At 47.5% G+C, this 18,905-nt stretch overlaps 1 non-coding gene and 1 pseudogene across 1 annotated transcript; one reads left to right on the top strand and one right to left on the bottom strand.

Annotated features, from left to right (window-relative positions):
• Positions 1-8,499: 8,499 nt before the first annotated feature.
• On the bottom strand, positions 8,500-8,615 carry LOC119844434. Its single transcript, XR_005289263.1, has one exon. It is a non-coding gene; the product is annotated as a U5 spliceosomal RNA (small nuclear RNA).
• A 1,083-nt stretch (positions 8,616-9,698) lies between these two features.
• LOC119844420 lies at positions 9,699-9,825 on the top strand (annotated as a pseudogene).
• Positions 9,826-18,905: the final 9,080 nt, after the last annotated feature.

The raw sequence follows: 18,905 nt of genomic DNA, 5'->3' as shown, positions 1-18,905 counted from the left end.
TCCCCAGCTCCCTGCTTTCTCCTTAGCTCGGCTCCATTCTGTCTGACCCAGGCAAATCCAGCTCACACGGAGGACAGGACCTCCCTGGCCTCCTGACTCTCTGATTAGCCTGCCCACACTGTCATACAGGCTGACCTGGAGCATTGGCCTCTCCCCATTGTTCCTGGGGACTGTCAGTCTCAGGGTCTTGATTTCCCATAGACCCTTCCCCTTTTAGTACTGGGAGCTAGCCAACCAAAACACCCCACTGAATGTTAGTAAGGGGGCAACAGTCCCCCTACATTCGCACTGTACTTTTCTCCTTGGTGAGTCCACCTGGATGGGACCCCTGGGGAAGCCAGAGGGCTCTGCACCCCAACTCCGCAATCAGCTGTGACTCTCAGCTAGCCAGTAAAACAGAAGGGTTTAGTAGTTAACAGCAATACAATGTAGAACAAATCTTGTAAGCACAGAAATCAGTGACTTTCAGCAAAGTCCATCTTGGGGAGACCCCAGGCCGGACACCCTGGACTTCTCCCTCTCCAAGTCCCCAACAGAAGACTGCCCATCTTCCAGCTACTAGACCTCCAACACACCCGTTGCCCCTCCTTTGTCTTCGTCTCACTTCTGGGCAAAGTGTCACCTGGTTGCATCCCCCTCCTGGGTCTCAGGTTATGAAGGGCATCAACCATCACTTAGGTGCAGGCAGCTGGACTGGCCTCACCTGCCCCTGAGAGTCTCAGCAAAAGTCACACACCCTTATTTCCACCACCTAGGCATTGGTGCAATACACAGGGAAACTGAGATACACACAGTATTCATGCAAAACAGTAAGACTCACAGAGGCTCATGTACAACATAATAAGGAAGAAAAAACCACTTTGTCACACCAAGCTAAACACGACCTCTTAGAAACCTTTCTCCAGCTGGTTTCACAGGAACTTATTTATTATTTGTATTTCCATAGCATGTAGGAACCTCAGTCATGGATTGGGACCTCCCATTGCGTGTTCCGTACAAACACAGAACTAAAAGACAGTCCCTACCCCAAAGAGCTGACTGTCTTATCCAACCTATCAATTCTATCTCCAGCAGTAGCCAAGATTTGATGCTTCAGAGAAAGGTGATTAACAACTGTGCTACGCTGGGCCAACTATGCAGTTCTGCACATGGGGAAGAAAAATTCCTTCCTGCCACCCACAGTGAGCCACCTATGCCCTAAAGCATGACATCGGATACCCTAATTACCTTAGTTTGCCTAGCAACAAATGCTGTTAGTGGCCATGCAGTGATCCAGCTCTTCTCAAAATCCAGCCACTTTGTGGGACATGATGAGCTCCTGCAGCAGTGAGTTCCACACGGCCACCGTGATTAACTGAGCTAACATGGTGGTTAAAGCTTTTAATTTTAATGCAGTTCAAAAGGGGAAAATTACAAGCTTGATGAGGCAAATAGTGAACTAGACAACCTGAGAAATCAGGAATGGGGATGTGACAGTCCAAGCTAGGAGGCAGAGCAGAAAATTAAATCAAACATGACTCCTACATCTGCAGAGTAGAGGGTAAATTGCCACCTCTCCCCCCCAAACCCCCAGTCTTAGCACAGGAATGTCAGAGGCTAGGTTGGCTCAGTTGATTGGTAATGGGAAATGGATGGACCCTTTAATTTCCAAAATTCCAGGGCCCTGCTTCCTTCCAGCCTAGGTGAGTAGGGTATTGTGTCCAGTTTTTGGCCCTACAGAAAGGATGTGGAGAAATTGGAAAGAGTCCAGCAGAGGCAATGAAAACGATTAGGGAGCTGGCCTGGGGTACATAACTTATGAGGAGAGGCTGAGGGAACTGGGCTTATTTAGTCTGCAGAAGAGAAGAGTGAAGGCGGGATTTGATAGCAGCCTTTAAATACCTGAAGGGAGGTTCCAAAGAGGATGGAGCTCAGCTGTTCTCAGTGGTAGCAGATGTCAGAACAAGGAGCAATGGTCTCAAGTTGCAGTGGGGGAGGTCTAGGTTGGACATTAGGAAAAACTGTTTCAGTAGGAGGGTGGAATGGGTTATTTAGGGAGGTGGTGGAATCTCCATCCTTAGAGGTTTTTATGGCCCGGCTTGACAAAGCCCTGGCTGGGATGATTTAGTTGGGGTTAGTCCTGCTTTGAGCAGGGGATTGGACTAGATCTCCTGAGGTCTCTTCCAACCCTAATCTTCTATGATTCTATGATTTCAAAGGGGTCTGCACCTCCATTTGAAAATGTTTATGGGTCTGCAAATGAAAAAGGGTGGAAAACCACTGGTTTAGATTGAAGGAAACAACAATACAAGAAAGAGAAGTGAAGAGCGCAGCATGTGTCTCTTCAGTCCCAGCTCCTCTCCCAAAATGGCAGCTGCAGACTCCTAGAAATAGAAAGGGGTCATGCACACCAAAACCCTAACAGTTATGCCAGATAATTCAAGGCCATCTCAGATTCAAGCTCTAGTGACAAAGCACACAAGGCTTAACTCTATTAGCTCTCAATACTACTAGATGCATACGGGGAGAGTAAGAGTGGGAGACTGGTTGATTGATGGACCCCCCAAAAGCTTCCAGGAAGGAGATGGATGCAGATCAGGTTATGACTTGTTTTCCCATCCCCCTTCACCCTATTAGTGGAGAGAGAGACACATAGCACTATGGATTGTAGGGGCCCTAAACATAATCATAGAACTATAGAATATCAGGGTTGGAAGGGACCTCAGGAGGTCATCTAGTCCAACCCCCTGCTCAAAGCAGGACCAATCCCCAATTTTTGCCCCAGATCCCTAAATGGCCCCCTCAAGGATTGAACTCACAACCCTGAGTTTAGCAGGCCAATACTCAAACCACTGAACTATATGCTTTGCTCATGCTTACAGTCAGCCATGCCCTAACATATATTTTGAGGCCTTTTCTAAGGCAGAAGTTTCACCCATGGGTGGAAGCTATTTGTTTAAACCTGGGTTATTAGCAGTTTTGCTCATATTGGTAATTTTGCAGGTGCAAGTTAACCTGATCTGACTAGTTTTAAACCATTGTAAGAGCACACATATGGCTTTATACTGCTTTATAAGGCAATTTAATTTAAACTGGAGCAACTCCTGTTCAGACAAGGCCTGAATGAAGGCAGCCTTATCACTTGCTTTCCTCCTGGGGTTTATTTCATTCTCTCCCCTCATGTAAGACATTCAACTATCTGTGCCCCACATTTAGTCTCTCATAGACTTGGCATCAGATGGGGCCACCCCCAATCTGAGAGGTAACATTAGTTAGCCATTTGGCAAACTGTGGCTGCAGTCCTGCCTGGATAATGGTCCAGAAACAGGAGTGGAACCACCGGCTCCCCATGCAGGATCAGGGCCTGTGCGGCCTTCACCGGAAATACAAGTCCCTGCTTTGCTGACCCAACCCTGCAGCAGATTATAAAAAAAAGTTTATTTCAGTTATTTGCTTCTCCTCCTCCCAGTCACCAGGAAAGCCAGCCAGCTCCATAGGCTGGTCTGTGAGCAGCCAGTCAGCCAGGTTTGGGGGATGCGGGAAAGAGACTGCGGGGAAGAAGAGTCACTTTGTGGAAAGCACAAGCCCTCCTCCAAAGCAAACAGAGCGAGTCCTGGAGAGGCCCCACAAGGTGGCCATGAGGAATGAGAAAACATCACAGGAGGACTCGGCCTTTGGCAGTACAAATAGAACCACCACGCCCCACTGAGAAACCCACTGGGCTCTTCTGGCTCCCTCCCCCAGCTTCTCAGCATCCCCTTGCCATCCATTTCCTGTGTGTTGATGCTTTTCTGGCTCGATACTACCCTGTAACTGGTCCCCCTGCAGGGAATCGCTGTGAGTGCTCCGAACTGCCTCTCCCATATCACCTCTCTGGGGTTTTTATATACCAGATTGTGTCCAAAGTCATTCAGCCTGTTTTCCCCATGTGAGGCACCAGGAGATAAAATCACCCAACCTCCATGACCAGCCCTCCCTCCCTCAATCCAGTTAGGACGAGTCCTGGGTTCAAGGTGAAATTTAGTGAGAACTTGGGATCAGTTCTATGAAGGGAGGCCGTGTAGACTAGTGGATAGGACACTGGGGATGTAAATCAGGAGATTTCGGCTCTATTCTCATTCTACCATTGGCTTACCAGGGCGGCATGGATCAGTATTCATGTTGTACTCCCCATCAGTGCCCTGGCCTGGCCGGGGAAACTAATGATCCAACCAGTGGACTAAATTCGGTAATGAATCCTGCTCACGTGCCACCTGAAGCATATGCTAAAAAGAGTGGCTTACTGTGTGACAGCAGCCATCTTCTGTGCCTCATCTTTCCCACCCACTGAATGGGGATAATAATGCTTCCTCATTTTTGTAAGGTTTCAGAGTAGCAGCCGTGTTAGTCTGTATTCGCAAAAAGAAAAGGAGTACTTGTGGCACCTTAGAGACTAACAAATTTATTAGAGCATAAGCTTTCGTGAGCTACAGCTCACTTCATCGGATGCATTTGGTGGAAAAAACAGAGGAGAGATTTATATACACACACACAGAGAACATGAAACAATGGGTTTATCATACACACTGTAAGGAGAGTGATCACTTAAGATAAGCCATCACCAGCAGCAGGGGGGGGAAAGGAGGAAAACCTTTCATGGTGACAAGCAAGGTAGGCTAATTCCAGCAGTTAACAAGAATATCAGAGGAACAGTGGGGGGTGGGGTGGGGGGGAGAAATAACATGGGGAAATAGTTTTACTTTGTGTAATGACTCATCCATTCCCAGTCTCTATTCAAGCCTAAGTTAATTGTATCCAGTTTGCAAATTAATTCCAATTCAGCAGTCTCTCGTTGGAGTCTGTTTCTGAAGCTTTTTTGTTGAAGTATAGCCACTCTTAGGTCTGTGATCGAGTGACCAGAGAGATTGAAGCGTTCTCCAACTGGTTTTTGAATGTTGTAATTCTTGACGTCTGATTTGTGTCCATTCATTCTTTTACGTAGAGACTGTCCAGTTTGGCCAATGTACATGGCAGAGGGGCATTGCTGGCACATGATGCATGTGCACTCTCCTTACAGTGTGTATGATAAACCCATTGTTTCATGTTCTCTGTGTGTGTGTATATAAATCTCTCCTCTGTTTTTTTCACCAAATGCATCCGATGAAGTGAGCTGTAGCTCACGAAAGCTTATGCTCTAATAAATTTGTTAGTCTCTAAGGTGCCACAAGTACTCCTTTTCATTTTTGTAAAGCATTGATAGCACTTTTCAGCAGTGGCAGTCACATATATTACCTCAAGGCTGATACCTCTTTGGAGAGGGAAAGTGGTGAATATAGTAGTCTGTTTAACTGGTTTATGGTGCTTTTGAATAGATTGTGAGCAGAGAGAATTAATAACTACTAAGTTGTTCTGTATTAAAAAAACAGAGACTTCTGTCAGTACTATCTCAAACATACAGTCAATCGCATCAAATCATAGATTCATAGATACTAAGGTCAGAAGGGACCATTCTGATCATCTAGTCCGACCTCCTGCACAGCGCAGGCCACAGAATCTCACCCACCCACTCCTATGAAAAACCTCACCCATGTCTGAGCTATTAAAGTCCTTAAATCATGGTTCAAAGACTTCAAGGAGCAGAGAAGCCTCCCTCAAGTCAACCATGCCCCATGCTACAGAGGAAGGCGAAAAACCTCCAGGGCCTCTCCAATCTGCCCTGGAGGAAAATTCCTTCCCGACCCCAAATATGGCGATCAGCTAAACCCTGAGCATATGGGCAAGATTCACCAGCCAGATACCCAGGAAAGAATTTTCTATAGTAACTCAGATCCCATCCATCTAATATCCCATCTCAGGGGATTTGGCCTATTTACCCTGAATATTTAAAGATCAATTACTTACTAAAATCCCATTACCCCATCATACCATCTCCTCCATAAACTTATCGAGTAGAATCTTAAAACCAGATAGATCTTTTGCCCCCACTGCTTCCCTTGGAAGGCTATTCCAAAACTTCACTCCTCTGATGGTTAAAAACCTTTGTCTGATTTCAAGTCTAAACTTCCTGGTGGCCAGTTTATACCCATTTGTTCTTGTGTCCACATTGGTGCTGAGCTTAAATAATTCCTCTCCCTCTCCTGTATTTATCCCTCTGATATAGTTATAGAGAGCAATCATATCTCCCCTCAACCTTCTTTTAGTTAGGCTAAACAAGCCAAGCTCCTTAAGTCTCCTTTCATAAGACAAGTTTTCCATTCCTCGAATCATCCTAGTAGCCCTTCTCTGTACCTGCTCCAGTTTGAATTCATCCTTTTTAAACATGGGAGACCAGAACTGCACACAGTATTCTAGGTGAGGTCTCACCAGTGCCTTGTATAACGGTACTAAAACCTCCTTATCCCTACTGGAAATGCCTCTCCTGATGCATCCCAAAACCGCATTAGCTTTTTTCACAGCCATATCACATTGGCAGCTCATAGTCATCCTATGATCAACCAATACTCCAAGGTCCTTCTCCTCTTCCGTTACTTCTAATTGATGCGTCCCCAACTTAGAACTAAAATTCTTGTTATTAATCCCTAAATGCATAACCTTACACTTCTCACTATTAAATTTCATCCTATTACTATTACTCCAGTTTACAAGGTCATCCGGATCCTCCTGTATAATATCCCGATCCTTCTCTGAATTGGCAATACCTCCCAGCTTTGTATCATCTGCAAACTTTATTAGCACACTCCCACTTTTTGTGCCAAGGTCAGTAATAAAAAGATTAAATAAGATTGGTCCCAAAACCGATCCCTGAGGAACTCCACTGGTAACCTCCCTCCAGCCTGACAGTTCGCCTTTCAGTAGGACCCGTTGCAATCTCCCCTTTAACCAATTCCTTATCCACCTTTTGATGGATCGGCTGGTTCCTACTGGCCTTAAACGCTATGAATCTGACTCAAAGGGCCACAACCTTCCTCCTCTTCTGCTCCCATAAACTATCCCTCATCTGGGCAAAATATTTACAGAGACTGTTTCCTAAGTTAAAACAGTGGCGTTTTCCCAAGGGGAAAGGACGGAAAATTTCTCTTCTGTGGGGAGACGAGGGAAAGAAGGATCCAAACCATGCAATCAGTTCTGGAAAGTATACTAAGGAGAGCGGTTTAAGAACCTACAGAGAATAGACTAAGAAAGCAGCTGTTTAACTGACCTACAAACAAAGGAAAATCTGGTTTCAGAGTAGCAGCCGTGTTAGTCTGTATTTGCAAAAAAAGAAAAGGAGTACTTGTGACACCTTAGAGACTAACCTGGTTTGCAGGCGGGAGGAGGGGCACAACAAAAAATTGCAGTATCACTGCAGCAGCGAGATCTCCCCCTGCCATCAGTAAGGGTTGCCTCACAGCCACTGACCCCACGAGCAGGCAGCAGTTAGCCAAGGAGACACACCACTGCTCTGCCCTGCTACATTAGTGGGGGCAGGGGGAGCAGGTGACCCCACGTGCCCCCCCCCCCGCTTCACCTGTGGTTGGGGATCTGCAAGGCTGTGTATTTAATTTTAGGGGCCCCTGGTAAAAAAAAAGGTTGAGAACCACTATGAGAGAGGTCTATAAAACCATGAATGATGTGGCTGAAGTAAAAAGTGAAGTGTTATTTACCTTTTCCCACAATACAGTAAAGGTGTGGGGGAACCACCTGACAAAATTAACGTGCAGAACTCCCTACCATGGTAAAGTTGTGAGGGCAAAAAGTATAACTGGCTTCCACAGAGAAGGAGATAAGTTAACAGAGACTAAGTCCGTCAAGAGTTCTTAGTGAAGTTGGTCAGTGATGCAATCCCATGCTTCAAAGTAGCAGCCGTGTTAGTCTGTATTCGCAAAAAAGAAAGAAAAGGAGGACTTGTGGCACCTTAGAGACTAACAAATTTATTTGAGCATAAGCTTTCGTGAGCTACAGCTCACTTCATCGGATGCATTTGGATGCATCCCATGCTTGAGGCAAGTCCTACATGTCTGACAACACAGAGACCAGGAGTGGAAGGTAAGGGTGGATCACTCCAAATTGTCCTGTTCTGTACGCTCCACGGGGCTAGATGGACCATTGATCTGACCCACTCCGGCCTTCTTACAGGAAATGGTGGGGGTGAAAGAATTAATTGCTAATGAGTCTGCTGCATAAAGTCATCTCCAATAACCAGATAGGCCAGTATGAATACCCTTTCGAACCATTAAACATTAACACACAAAATACGGGGATTAGTTGTTCTAAATCCTTTGCTTGGGAATGAACTGAAGCATGAAAAAAACGAAACCTGAAAATATATCTGAAATATATTTTCTACCTCATGCAAGCCTTGCCTTAGCAAATCACTAACACCAAAAAACGTACAAGGCAAAACAGATTCTTGCCGAAAAACCCCCTCGCTAGCACATCTAGTTCCCCATATGTTATAAATAATATTTTTCAAAGCTTAATTTCATGTTACAATCTTTAAGAACGAGAAAAAATTTAGCTAATAAAATGGAGCCACGATTCTGCTTTTTCACCACAGAAAAAAGCCTCACCTAGGTGAAGCCTCAAAAAATTGGGTAAAAACCCCGGACTGTTTCTCTCCACGGAAATCTTTAGTAAAAGGCGAAAGATTTATACGATCTGAAGAAAAACCAAAGGACAAAAAAGAACCTGCAGAGGCGCTACCAGGGCAACAGCGTGAGGTTCTTACCTCACGGTGACTACACTGACAGCCGGCTAAACCTCTCGCTTTTAGAGGAAATGTACTTGAACCGCTTCAAGTCCTGAGCTTGACCATCGGAACCGAGGTTATGGGGAGCAAAGCGAGCCCCTTGACCCGGGACTCGCTTCACTGCGCGCAATGCACTGTGGGTATGCAAATGAGCTTCTCTGGCTCTTCTCTGTGCTCCGGGCTGCCCCTGCTCGTTCCCGGGCCGGGCGCAGATGGGGTGGGGGAGGGGAAGCCGGCCCGGCGGGGGCAGCTGCCCTCCCCAGACAGTCCCGCTGGCGCGCAGGCGCACTGAGGACTCAGCCGGGCGGGTAGCCAGAGGGCAAGGCGCCCCCCGCTGAGTCAGGAGCGACACCCCGGAGCACGCGCATGCGCCCTGCAACGTGCCTGGGGCCGGGTCTCCATGGAGGGTCCCCGCGGCTTGGGCGGCCCCGCTGCAGAGTAGCGCTGCGCGGCCGCTCCCCGGGGGACACGGGCCGCGCGGGGAGCAGCGGGGGGGTCACTGGGGTGTGGCAGCCACCTCCGGGGGGGGGGGGAAGCGCAACGCAGCGTCTCCCCCCGGCAGAGGCGGGGCCGCGATACCGGCTGCTCCCGGGTCTCTCCGGGAGCCTGGACCCCGGGCCGGGCCGGCTACGGCTCTAGCGCAGCCGGACACTGGCGCGTTCCTGAGATCGGGGACAGCTCGGCCCCGCACAGGCCCCGGCAGCGGCCCTTCGGCGAGGCCACCCGGTGGGGGAGGGGCCGGCCGCAGGCCTCTGAGCGCCGAAGAGCCGGGGCGGGCAGGCGGGGGAGGGGCTCGAGCGGAGGGGCGGAGCCGCGTCAGCGCGTATGCAGATGTGTGTGGGAGCAGAGCATTGTGGGCGCCAGAGCGGGCTGCCCAGCCGGGCCGGCGTTTGGCACGTGGAACTTGGTGTGGAGGAGGGGCGGGGCCGGCGGGTGGGACCGCAGCGGGACCCACCGTGGCTGGAGCCTGTGGGGTGGGAGAGGGCGGGTGGCGGCTGGACGCCGCTGTCTCCTACTTGCCTGGTGGGGGGAAACGCCAGGGCCGCCAAGGTGGCTTTCCCAGGGCGAGGCTCCCCCATCGCACTGCGGGGGTGCTGACCCCTGCGATGTCCCTACATGCGAGAAACTCGACTGCGTCCGCGCTACTCCCCCGGCGCCTAGTCTAAGGAAGACAGAAAATGAAAACCGCGGAGGTGCGGAGCGTTCACGGGGAACGTGGGTTTTTTTGTCTGTTTCTAGGGGCTTCTCCTGTAGGTTGCTCTCGGACGCCTGGGCCTAGGGCGGCTGCGTGACTGCTTCGTTCTCTTCCTCACCGCTCGTAAGTAGCTGCTGGTGCGTTTGCGAGGCCCGCTGCCCTTCAGTCTAACAAAGGAAAGCAAAGCTCAGAAACTTTGCTGTGGAGAAGGTCGGGGCAGCTCTCGGCAGTGGGGGCTGTGATCGAGTGACCGGAGAGATTGAAGTGTTCTCCGACTGGTTTTTGAATGTTATAATTCTTGACGTCTGATTTGTCTCCATTCGTTCTTTTACGTAGAGACCGTCCAGTTTGGCCAATGTACATGGCAGAGGGGCATTGCTGGCACATGATGGCATAGACCACATTGGTGGATGCGCAGGTGAACGAGCCTCTGATAGATGCTTGATTACAGACCTGAGGGTGGCTATTCTTCAACAAAAAAACCTCAAAAACAGACTCCAGCGAGAGACTGCTGAACTGGAATTAATTTGTAAACTGGATACAATTAATTTAGGCTTGAATAGAGACTGGGAGTGGATGAGTCATTACACACAGTAAAATTATTTCCCCATGTTATTTCTCCCCCTCCACTGTTCCTCAGCTGTTCTTGTTAACTGCTGGAAATGGCCCACCTTGCTTGTCACCATGAAAGGTTTTCCTTCTCCCCCCTCCCTCCTTCCTGCTGGTAATAGCTCATCTTAAGTGATCACTCTCCTTACAGTGTGTATGATAAACCCATTGTTTCATGTTCTCTGTGTGTGTATATAAATCTCCCCACTGTATTTTCCACCAAATGCATCCGATGAAGTGAGCTGTAGCTCACGAAAGCTTATGCTCAAATAAATTTGTTAGTCTCTAAGGTGCCACAAGCTTAGTTTAGGTGGTGAAGTCAGAGGGTGGGCTATTTCCCAGGGAATTCCTTGTTGCTAAATGATCAATTAGCACTCGGCTGAGCCCTCAAGGATTAACCCATTGTTGTTAATGTAGCCTCACACGCTACAAGTCAGCAAGAATGGAGGGAGGGGAGACAGCAAGGCAGAGAGGGGGACAGAGACACACACAGTGTATGTGTGAGAGAGATGCGCATTGCCCCTTTAAGTATGCTGACCGCACTCTAAGTACATTGCCGTTTTAAGTAGATCAGCAAGTTGAGACAGCAGCTGCTACCAGCAAGTTCCCTCCATCCTGCCATGTCCCCACCTGCTCTGTGGAGCTGGGGTACAAGAGTAGGGGAAGGGGGACACCCTGACATTAGCACCCCTCTTCCCCCACCCCCTTGCACAGCAAGCAGGAGGCTCCTGGGACTTGGGAGCAACTCCAAGGCAGAGGGCAGGAGCAGCACATGGCAGTGGGGGCGGGGAGGGACAGCTGAACTGCCTGCAATTGTTAGCCTGCTGGGCAGCTGCCACACAGGGAACTTAGGGGAGTGGGGAGCTGATGGGGGGGCTGGCGGTCCACCCTTGTTCCCAGCCCCCACCAGCTCGCTCCAATGGGCTGCTCTTTCTGCAAGCAGTGGACAAAGCAGGCGGCTGCCAAATGACATTATAAGGGAGCATTGTGTAACTTTAAACAAGCATGTTCCCTAATTGATCAGCAATGTAACAATGGAACGATGTTAAGTGAGGAGTTACTGTAACACTCTGTGCTTTCTGCTGCTCTGTTAATCAGAGATCAGGCTGCTGGCTTCTTTGTTGCTTTTCTGTCCTTCCCTGGGCTTTTGGATTAGCCTGATCTCTAAGTCTGCCTTTGAGGGGCTTGGACTAGAGGCTTCTTTTGCCCTAAGGGGAGCTGCCTGGCTGCTCTGCCTCTTTTCCTACTTGCAGCTTTTTGCCTGTCCCTCCTTCTTGGGCTCTTCCTCCTCTGGCAGGAGGACGGCCTGTCAAAAACACCTGTCTCACCTTGTCCCCTTGTCCAACATGCAGGCTCACCATCTGCCCTGGGGCTGCTTTGGCTTTTGCTGTCTGTTCTTTCTCTTGGTGGCAACCCTGTCTGTGCTACCGAGACTAGGCTGGCAGAACCCCATGGTGGAGGAGGTATTTCCGTCGCTTTAGGCCCACCGCTTCCCTGAATGCCCTTAGCTATGTTGGGGGTTAGGTCGGCGTAGCCGTGTCACCCAGGAGTGGGTTTCCCTTTTACACACTCCTGATGGACGGAGCTATTTTGACTTAACTGTTCAGCACGCACCAACCTTCAGGCCTGGTCTGCATGGGAACATAAGTCAGCACAGCTACATCGGTCCAGACAGTAGACAGAAGAATTCTTCCGTCAACCTAGCTCCTGCCTTTCGGGAAGGTGGATGGCCTATGCCAACAAGAGAAACCCTCTTCAGGACCCTTCTCCAGGAACAGTGCCTTTCCATTTGGGGAGACTATGCCGGTTAAAAAAAGAGAACTAGTTGAACTGTGTTTCTCTGTGACAATGACAGGTTTCAGAGTAGCAGCCGTGTTAGTCTGTATTCGCAAAAAGAAAAGGAGTACTTGTGGCACCTTAGAGACTAACAAATTTATTAGAGCATAAGCTTTTGTGAGCTACATGCATCTGATGAAGTGAGCTGTAGCTCACGAAAGCTTATGCTCTAATAAATTTGTTAGTCTCTAAGGTGCCACAAGTACTCTTTTTCTTTTTTCTCTGTGACAATGTTGACTTCGTATTGCTTCCTTTATGTCTCCTTATAGAAGTTGTGTTCTGATAGCTTTAGGATTTTACTTCAGTTATGATGAACTCTTGCTGTAACTTTATTCTACTTTTGAATGAGTAACTAGACATGAGCTTTTTTTTGTGTTATTGGAAGATGGTTTAAAAATCTGGGATTCCGCTTTCTGCTGCCTTTCAATTAAATTTCCTCTAAAAGCCCACTTAAAACCTCCACTTCCCACATAACTATCTCAAACATACAGTCCTCAGGCATACATAAGATACTTACAGTTTCACTCCATACCAGTCCAGTTTCCTGTCTAACCACTGCACACATATGATATACCCTCCCTACCCTGAGCTGATTCCTGACTTTTGTGCTCAGTACAGGGAAACGACAATTGAGAGGTAAGCTGTACAGGGAACACTTCCTCAACTTGCACTCCACTCCCCAAGGCCCTTTCGGGGTCTTCTATGGACTTCAGGTTTCATTTGATTTCCAGGGTTTGTGGTCTCATTAATTAGCCATCTCTCCTAATGCAGGGATCCCACATGTCAGACCAAAGACTGAGTGCCCAAAAGAGCTAAGAAACAGAACTAAAGCTGAGTACTAAGTGTTACATTTACATGGGCATCCAGAATCTGACTGTGCCCTGGCAAGTTCAACGCTGCCGAAAGAAATCAGAAAATAAGGAGCTCATCAGGTCCCCCTGCTAGCACCCAAATCTGGTGTCTAGTCAGTCTGCTGGGAAATAAGGAAAAGGAAATGAATAAAAAAGTCAGGAAATAACAAGGAAATGAAGAGGTTTGTTGAATGGGTTTCTGTCTGATTTACCATCTTCCTAGCTACCAAAGTTAAAGACCTAAAGACAACCTATCGGCGTAAGTTAGATTGTTAGATGGAAATTAAAAGGAGCTGCTGTCACAAGTGTTAAGTGTCTGCAAGCGGCATGCAAGCCGTTTAAAAACACCACAGTTAGAGGCTCAGATGATATGTATGCCCTAAATCAGAAACAACAATAGGAGGACCAGAAGAACGCCACCCTAGGTAAACAGCAGAGTAATTGAGGCTGTTAGAGGCAATAAGTCATCCTTCGAAATTTGGAAATCAAATCCTTGTGAGGATAATAGGAAGGTGCATGAACTCTGGCTGGTTAAATGTCAAAGTCTAACAAGTCAGGCCAAGAAAGAATCTGAGAAGCAACATGCTAAAGACACAAAAGAAAACCACAAAAATGTTTTTAAGTACATGAGAAGCAGGCAACCTGCCAGAGAGGTGGTGGGGCCACAAGCTGCCAAAGAACACTTTAGGAAGACGAGGCCATTGCAGAGAAGCTCCATGAATTCTTTGCTGCGGTCTTCGCTGCAAAGGACAGGAGGGAGAGTCCCACTTCGGAGCTGTCCTTACTGGGTGACAAATCTGAAGTACTATCCCAGTATAAGAGGTTTTAGAACAAATTGTTCAATTAAACAGGAATCAGTCACCAGGACCAGATGGCATCGAACCACGAGTAGTGATGGAACTCAGATATGAAATTGCAGAACTACTAGCCGAAGTACGCAAGCTACCACTTAAGCAAGCCTCTGTTGCAGACGACTGGCAGGTAGCTAATGTAACACCAATTTTTAAAATGGGCTCCAGGGGCCACCCTGGCAATTGCAGGCCAATGAGACTAACTTCAGTAATGGGCAAACTGGTAGAATGATCAGGCACCCAGATAAATAGGATATATTGAGAAAGGGTGAACACAGCTTTTGGAAAGGGAACTCGTACCTCACAAATCTTCTAGAATTCTTTGAAGATCTCAACAAGCATGTGGATAAGGATGAGTCAGTCCATATAGCGAACTAAGATTTTTAGAAAGCCTTTGACAGGGTCTCTCACCAAAGGATCTAAAGAAAATTAAGTGGTTATGGGATAAGAACATTAGAATGGCCACACCGGGTCAGACCAAAAGTCCATCTAGCCCAGTAGCCTGTCTTCTGACAGTGGCCAATGCCAGGTGCCCCAGAGGGAATGAACAAAACAGATAATCATCAAGTGATCCACCCCTGTCGCTCATTCTCACTTCTGGCAAACAGAGGCTAGTTATCTAGTTCTTTTTTGAACCCTGTTATAGTCTTCGCCTTCACAACATCCTCTGGCAAAGAGTTCCACAGGTTGACTGTGTGTTGTGTGAAGAAATGCTTCCTTTTGTTTGTTTTAAACCTGCTGCCTATGAATAAGCTGAACAGTACTGGTCCCAGTACAGACCCCTGGGGGACACTTGGGGAAGATCCTCTTCTGACACTGGCAGACCAGATGCCAACTCATGCCAAGGCCCCTAGGCTTTACTGAAAAGTGACAAACACATGGCTGGAAACTAGTCTTGCTCACCCGTTTGTTTTGTTGTTAAAACGGGCATTAGATTTACAAAAATGTGTTTTGTGTTTAGACTTTATGAAAAGCTTGTGAGTTGTTGCATACATTATTCTCACCTATAACATCTGTATCCCATGTTATGAGGTGATATATAAGCTTTGGCACTAAAACTGTAAACCCCCATGCCGCCACCAGTCAAAAGAGAAGCATTACCAAGTGTGAAATGCTAGTTGACCAGAAGAGAAATCATCTCCTTTCAAACAAGAGAGGGCCCTGAGACATCAGACAAGCCACTGTGGATCATCCATGGACAAAAGACTTGGTTGATTGCTCCTCCTCACCCACCCACCCACATCCACGAGGAGGCGGAGACCTGCACAAACACTTGCCCCATCAGCTTGAGCTCTGGGGGAATGGAATAAAAATCCCTGTCAAGAAGAAACTGTTGTTCCTATGCTGCTTGAACTTCAGGGAGATGGCACGCTTTCTAAGCATAAGCAAGGGATCCCAGCTGTTTGGCTAGGGTTATCCCTAAAGGACACACAGCGCTTGCATGTTACAGCAGCTTCAACTATTTTTTTAAACCTCAGACTGTAACTCTCTTGTGTGTATGTTTACCTGCTTTAACCTGGTAAATAAGTTTCTTATTTTCTTTTCCTAGTTAGTAAAGATTTAGCTAGTTTATTATAGGATTGGCCACGAACGTTGTCTTTGGTTTGAGATCTGAGGTGCAATTGACCTGGCTGAGTGACTGATCTGAGTGACTGGAATATTGTTATGGTTTTTGGTGCAAGGGACCATCTCTCACAAAGGCAGGCTCACCTGGGTGGCAAGACAGATGCAGGGTGCCCAAAGGGGCTGTCTGTGACTCCATGTTAAGGCTGTTCTGGTGCCTGAGGAGTTCACACTTGATACTTGGTTGGTGAAATCGAAGTGTGGAACACATAACTGTGAGGAGCCCTGCTGTCTGCCAGCCCCAGGCATCCGGGGCTCCTGCTCTCCGGGGCTCTGGCTGCAGTAAAAGGGTAAGTTTCTAGCTTGCCTGGTTCAGAAACCGGAAGAGAAATAAAGAGAACCCACATTACATTTTTTAAAAAAGAATCCTCATGATTTTTAAGCCAATCTTGTGATTTTGGGCAGTCTGATTTGTGATTTTTCCAATGGTGAGGGTGGCAACACTGAGAAGTTAAGGATTATTATTTAGCATTTACATTACGGTAGGTTTTGGGGGAAACAAGTCAGGATTGGGACCCCTGTGTGCCCAGAGCTCTTCTTGACCTGCTGCTCACAAACCGGGAAGAATTAGTATGGGAAGCAAAAGTGGATGGGAACCTGGGAGGCAGTGACCATGAGATGGTCGAGTTCAGGATCCTCACACAAGGAAGAAAGGAAAGCAGCAGAATACGGACCCTGGACTTCAGAAAAGCAGACTTTGACTCCCTCAGGGAACTGATGGGCAGGATCCCCTGGGAGAATAACATGAGGGGGAAAGGAATCCAGGAGAGCTGGCTGTATTTTAAAGACTCCTTATTGAGATTACAGGAACAAACCAACCCGATGTGTAGAAAGAATAGTAAATATGGCAGGTGACCAGCTTGCCTTAACAGTGAAATCCTTGCTGATCTTAAACACAAAAAAGAAGCTTACAAGAAGCGGAAGATTGGACAAATGACCAGGGAGGTGTATAAAAATATTGCTCAGGCATGCAGGAGTGAAATGAGGAAGGTCAAATCACACTTGGAGTTGCAGCTAGCAAGAGATATTAAGAGTAACAAGAAGGGTTTCTTCAGGTATGTTAGCAATCAGAAGAAAGTCAAGGAAAGTGTGGGCCCCTTACTGAATGAGGGAGGCAATCTAGTGACAGAGGATGTGGAAAAAGCTAATGTACTCAGTGCTTTTTTTGCCTCTGTCTTTATGAACAAGATCAGCTCCCAGACTACTGCACTGGGCAGCATGGGGAGGAGGTGACCAGCCCTCTGTGAAGAAAGAAGTGGTTTGGGACTATTTAGAAAAGCTGGACGAGCACAAGTCCATGGGGCCGGATGCGCTGCATCCGAGAGTGCTAAAGGAGTTGGCGGATGTGATTGCAGAGCCATTGGCCATTATCTTTGAAAACTCATGGCAATTGGGGGAGATCCCGGACGACTGGAAAAAGGCTATTGTAGCGCCCATCTTTAAAAAAGGGAAGAAGGAGGATCCAGGGAACTATAGGCCTGTCAGCCTCATCTCAGTCCCTGGAAAAATCATAGAGCAGGTCCTCAAGGTCTATCAATTCTGAAGCACTTAGAGGAGAGGAAAGTGATCAGGAACAGTCAGCATGGATTCACCAAGGGCAAGTAATGCCTAACTAATCTAATTGCCTTCTATGACAAGCTAACTGGCTCTGTGGATGAGGGGATAACAGGGGTTATTCCTTGACTTTAGCAAAGCTTTTGATACAGTCTCCCACAGTATTTTTGCCAGCAAGTTAAAGAAGTATGGGCTGGATGAATGGACTATAAGGTGGATAGAAAGCTGGTTAGATCGTTGGGCTCAACGGGTACTGATCAATGGCTCCATGTCTAGTTGGCAGCCGGTATCAAGTGGAGTGCCCCAGGGGTCGGTCCTGGGGCTGGTTTTATTCAATATCTTCATTAATGATCTGGAGGATGGCGTGGACTGCACCCTCAGCAAGGTTGTAGATGACACTAAACTGGGAGGAGTGGTAGATACGCTGGAGGGTAGAGATAGGATACAGAGGGACCTAGACAATTTAGAGGATTGGGCCAAAAGAAAAATGATGAGGTTCAACAAGGACAAGAGCAAAGTCCTGCACTTAGGACGGAAGAATCCCATACACCACTACAGACTAGGGACCAAGTGTCTAGGCAGCAGTTCTGCAGAAAAGGACCTAGGGGTCACAGCGGAGGAGAAGCTGGATATGAGTCAACAGTGTGCCCTTGTTGCCAAGAAGGCTAACAGCATTTTGGGCTGTATAAGTAGGGGCATTGCCAGCAGATCAAGGGATATGATTGCTCCCCTCTATTCGACATTGGTGAGGCCTCATCTGGAGTACTGTGTCCAGTTTTAGGCCCCACACTACAAGAAGGATGTGAAAAAATTAAAAAGCGTCCAGCGGAGGGCAACAAAAATGATTAGGGGACTGGAACACATGACTTATGAGGAGAGGCTGAGGAACTAGGATTGTTTAGTCTGCAGAAGAGAAGAATGAGGGGGGATTTGATAGCTGCTTTCAACTACTTGAAAGGGGGTTCCAAAGAGGATGGATCTAGACTGTTCTCAGTGGTACCAGATGACAGAACAAGGAATAATGGTCTCAAGTTGCAGTGGGGGAGGTTTAGGTTGGATATCGGGAAAAAAGTTTTCACTAGGAGTGTGGTGAAGCACTGGAATGGGTTACCTAGGGAGGTGTTGGAATCTCCTTCCTTAGAGGTTTTTAAGGTCAGGCTGGACAAAGCCCTGGCTGGGATGATTTAGTTGGGGCTTGGTCCTGCTTTGAGCAGGGGGTTGGACTCGATGACCTCCTGAGGTCCCTTCCAACCCTGATATTCTATGATTCTATGACACCTAGTGCCTTGTCTTGATCTTACAAACCAAGATACATGGAACATAGGCTGGGTAGGGAGAAGTCTATGTAAGTCATGCACTTGTTGATGTACATGTGACCTCTAATATTACCAATAATACCCCCCCCCCAATACAAAGAACCAAAAGCCAACCAACCATCTCCCCAAAAGACCCACGGTCTGGAAAGCATTCATCCCTCATGCTGTTGAAAGACTCACAGCAGAAAGACAGATGCTAGCTTCTTAAACAGTTCTCTAGCAAGACAATAGACTCACAAAACACGCGCAAGAGATTGTAATAATATTTTCTTATAAAGAAACCAAAGCACTATAGATTTGTCAACTACTTCAAAAAAATCAGCTTTAAAGAAGAATCATCACAGTAAAACTCTTTCTGCTTTTCTGACCGGAATATTCTCCAAA

This window comes from Dermochelys coriacea, chromosome 16 (genome assembly GCF_009764565.3).
Source record: "Dermochelys coriacea isolate rDerCor1 chromosome 16, rDerCor1.pri.v4, whole genome shotgun sequence".
NCBI classification, from domain to species: domain Eukaryota; kingdom Metazoa; phylum Chordata; order Testudines; family Dermochelyidae; genus Dermochelys; species Dermochelys coriacea.
Note: the sequence above shows the minus strand (reverse complement) of the source record. Positions and strands in the feature narration are given on the sequence as shown.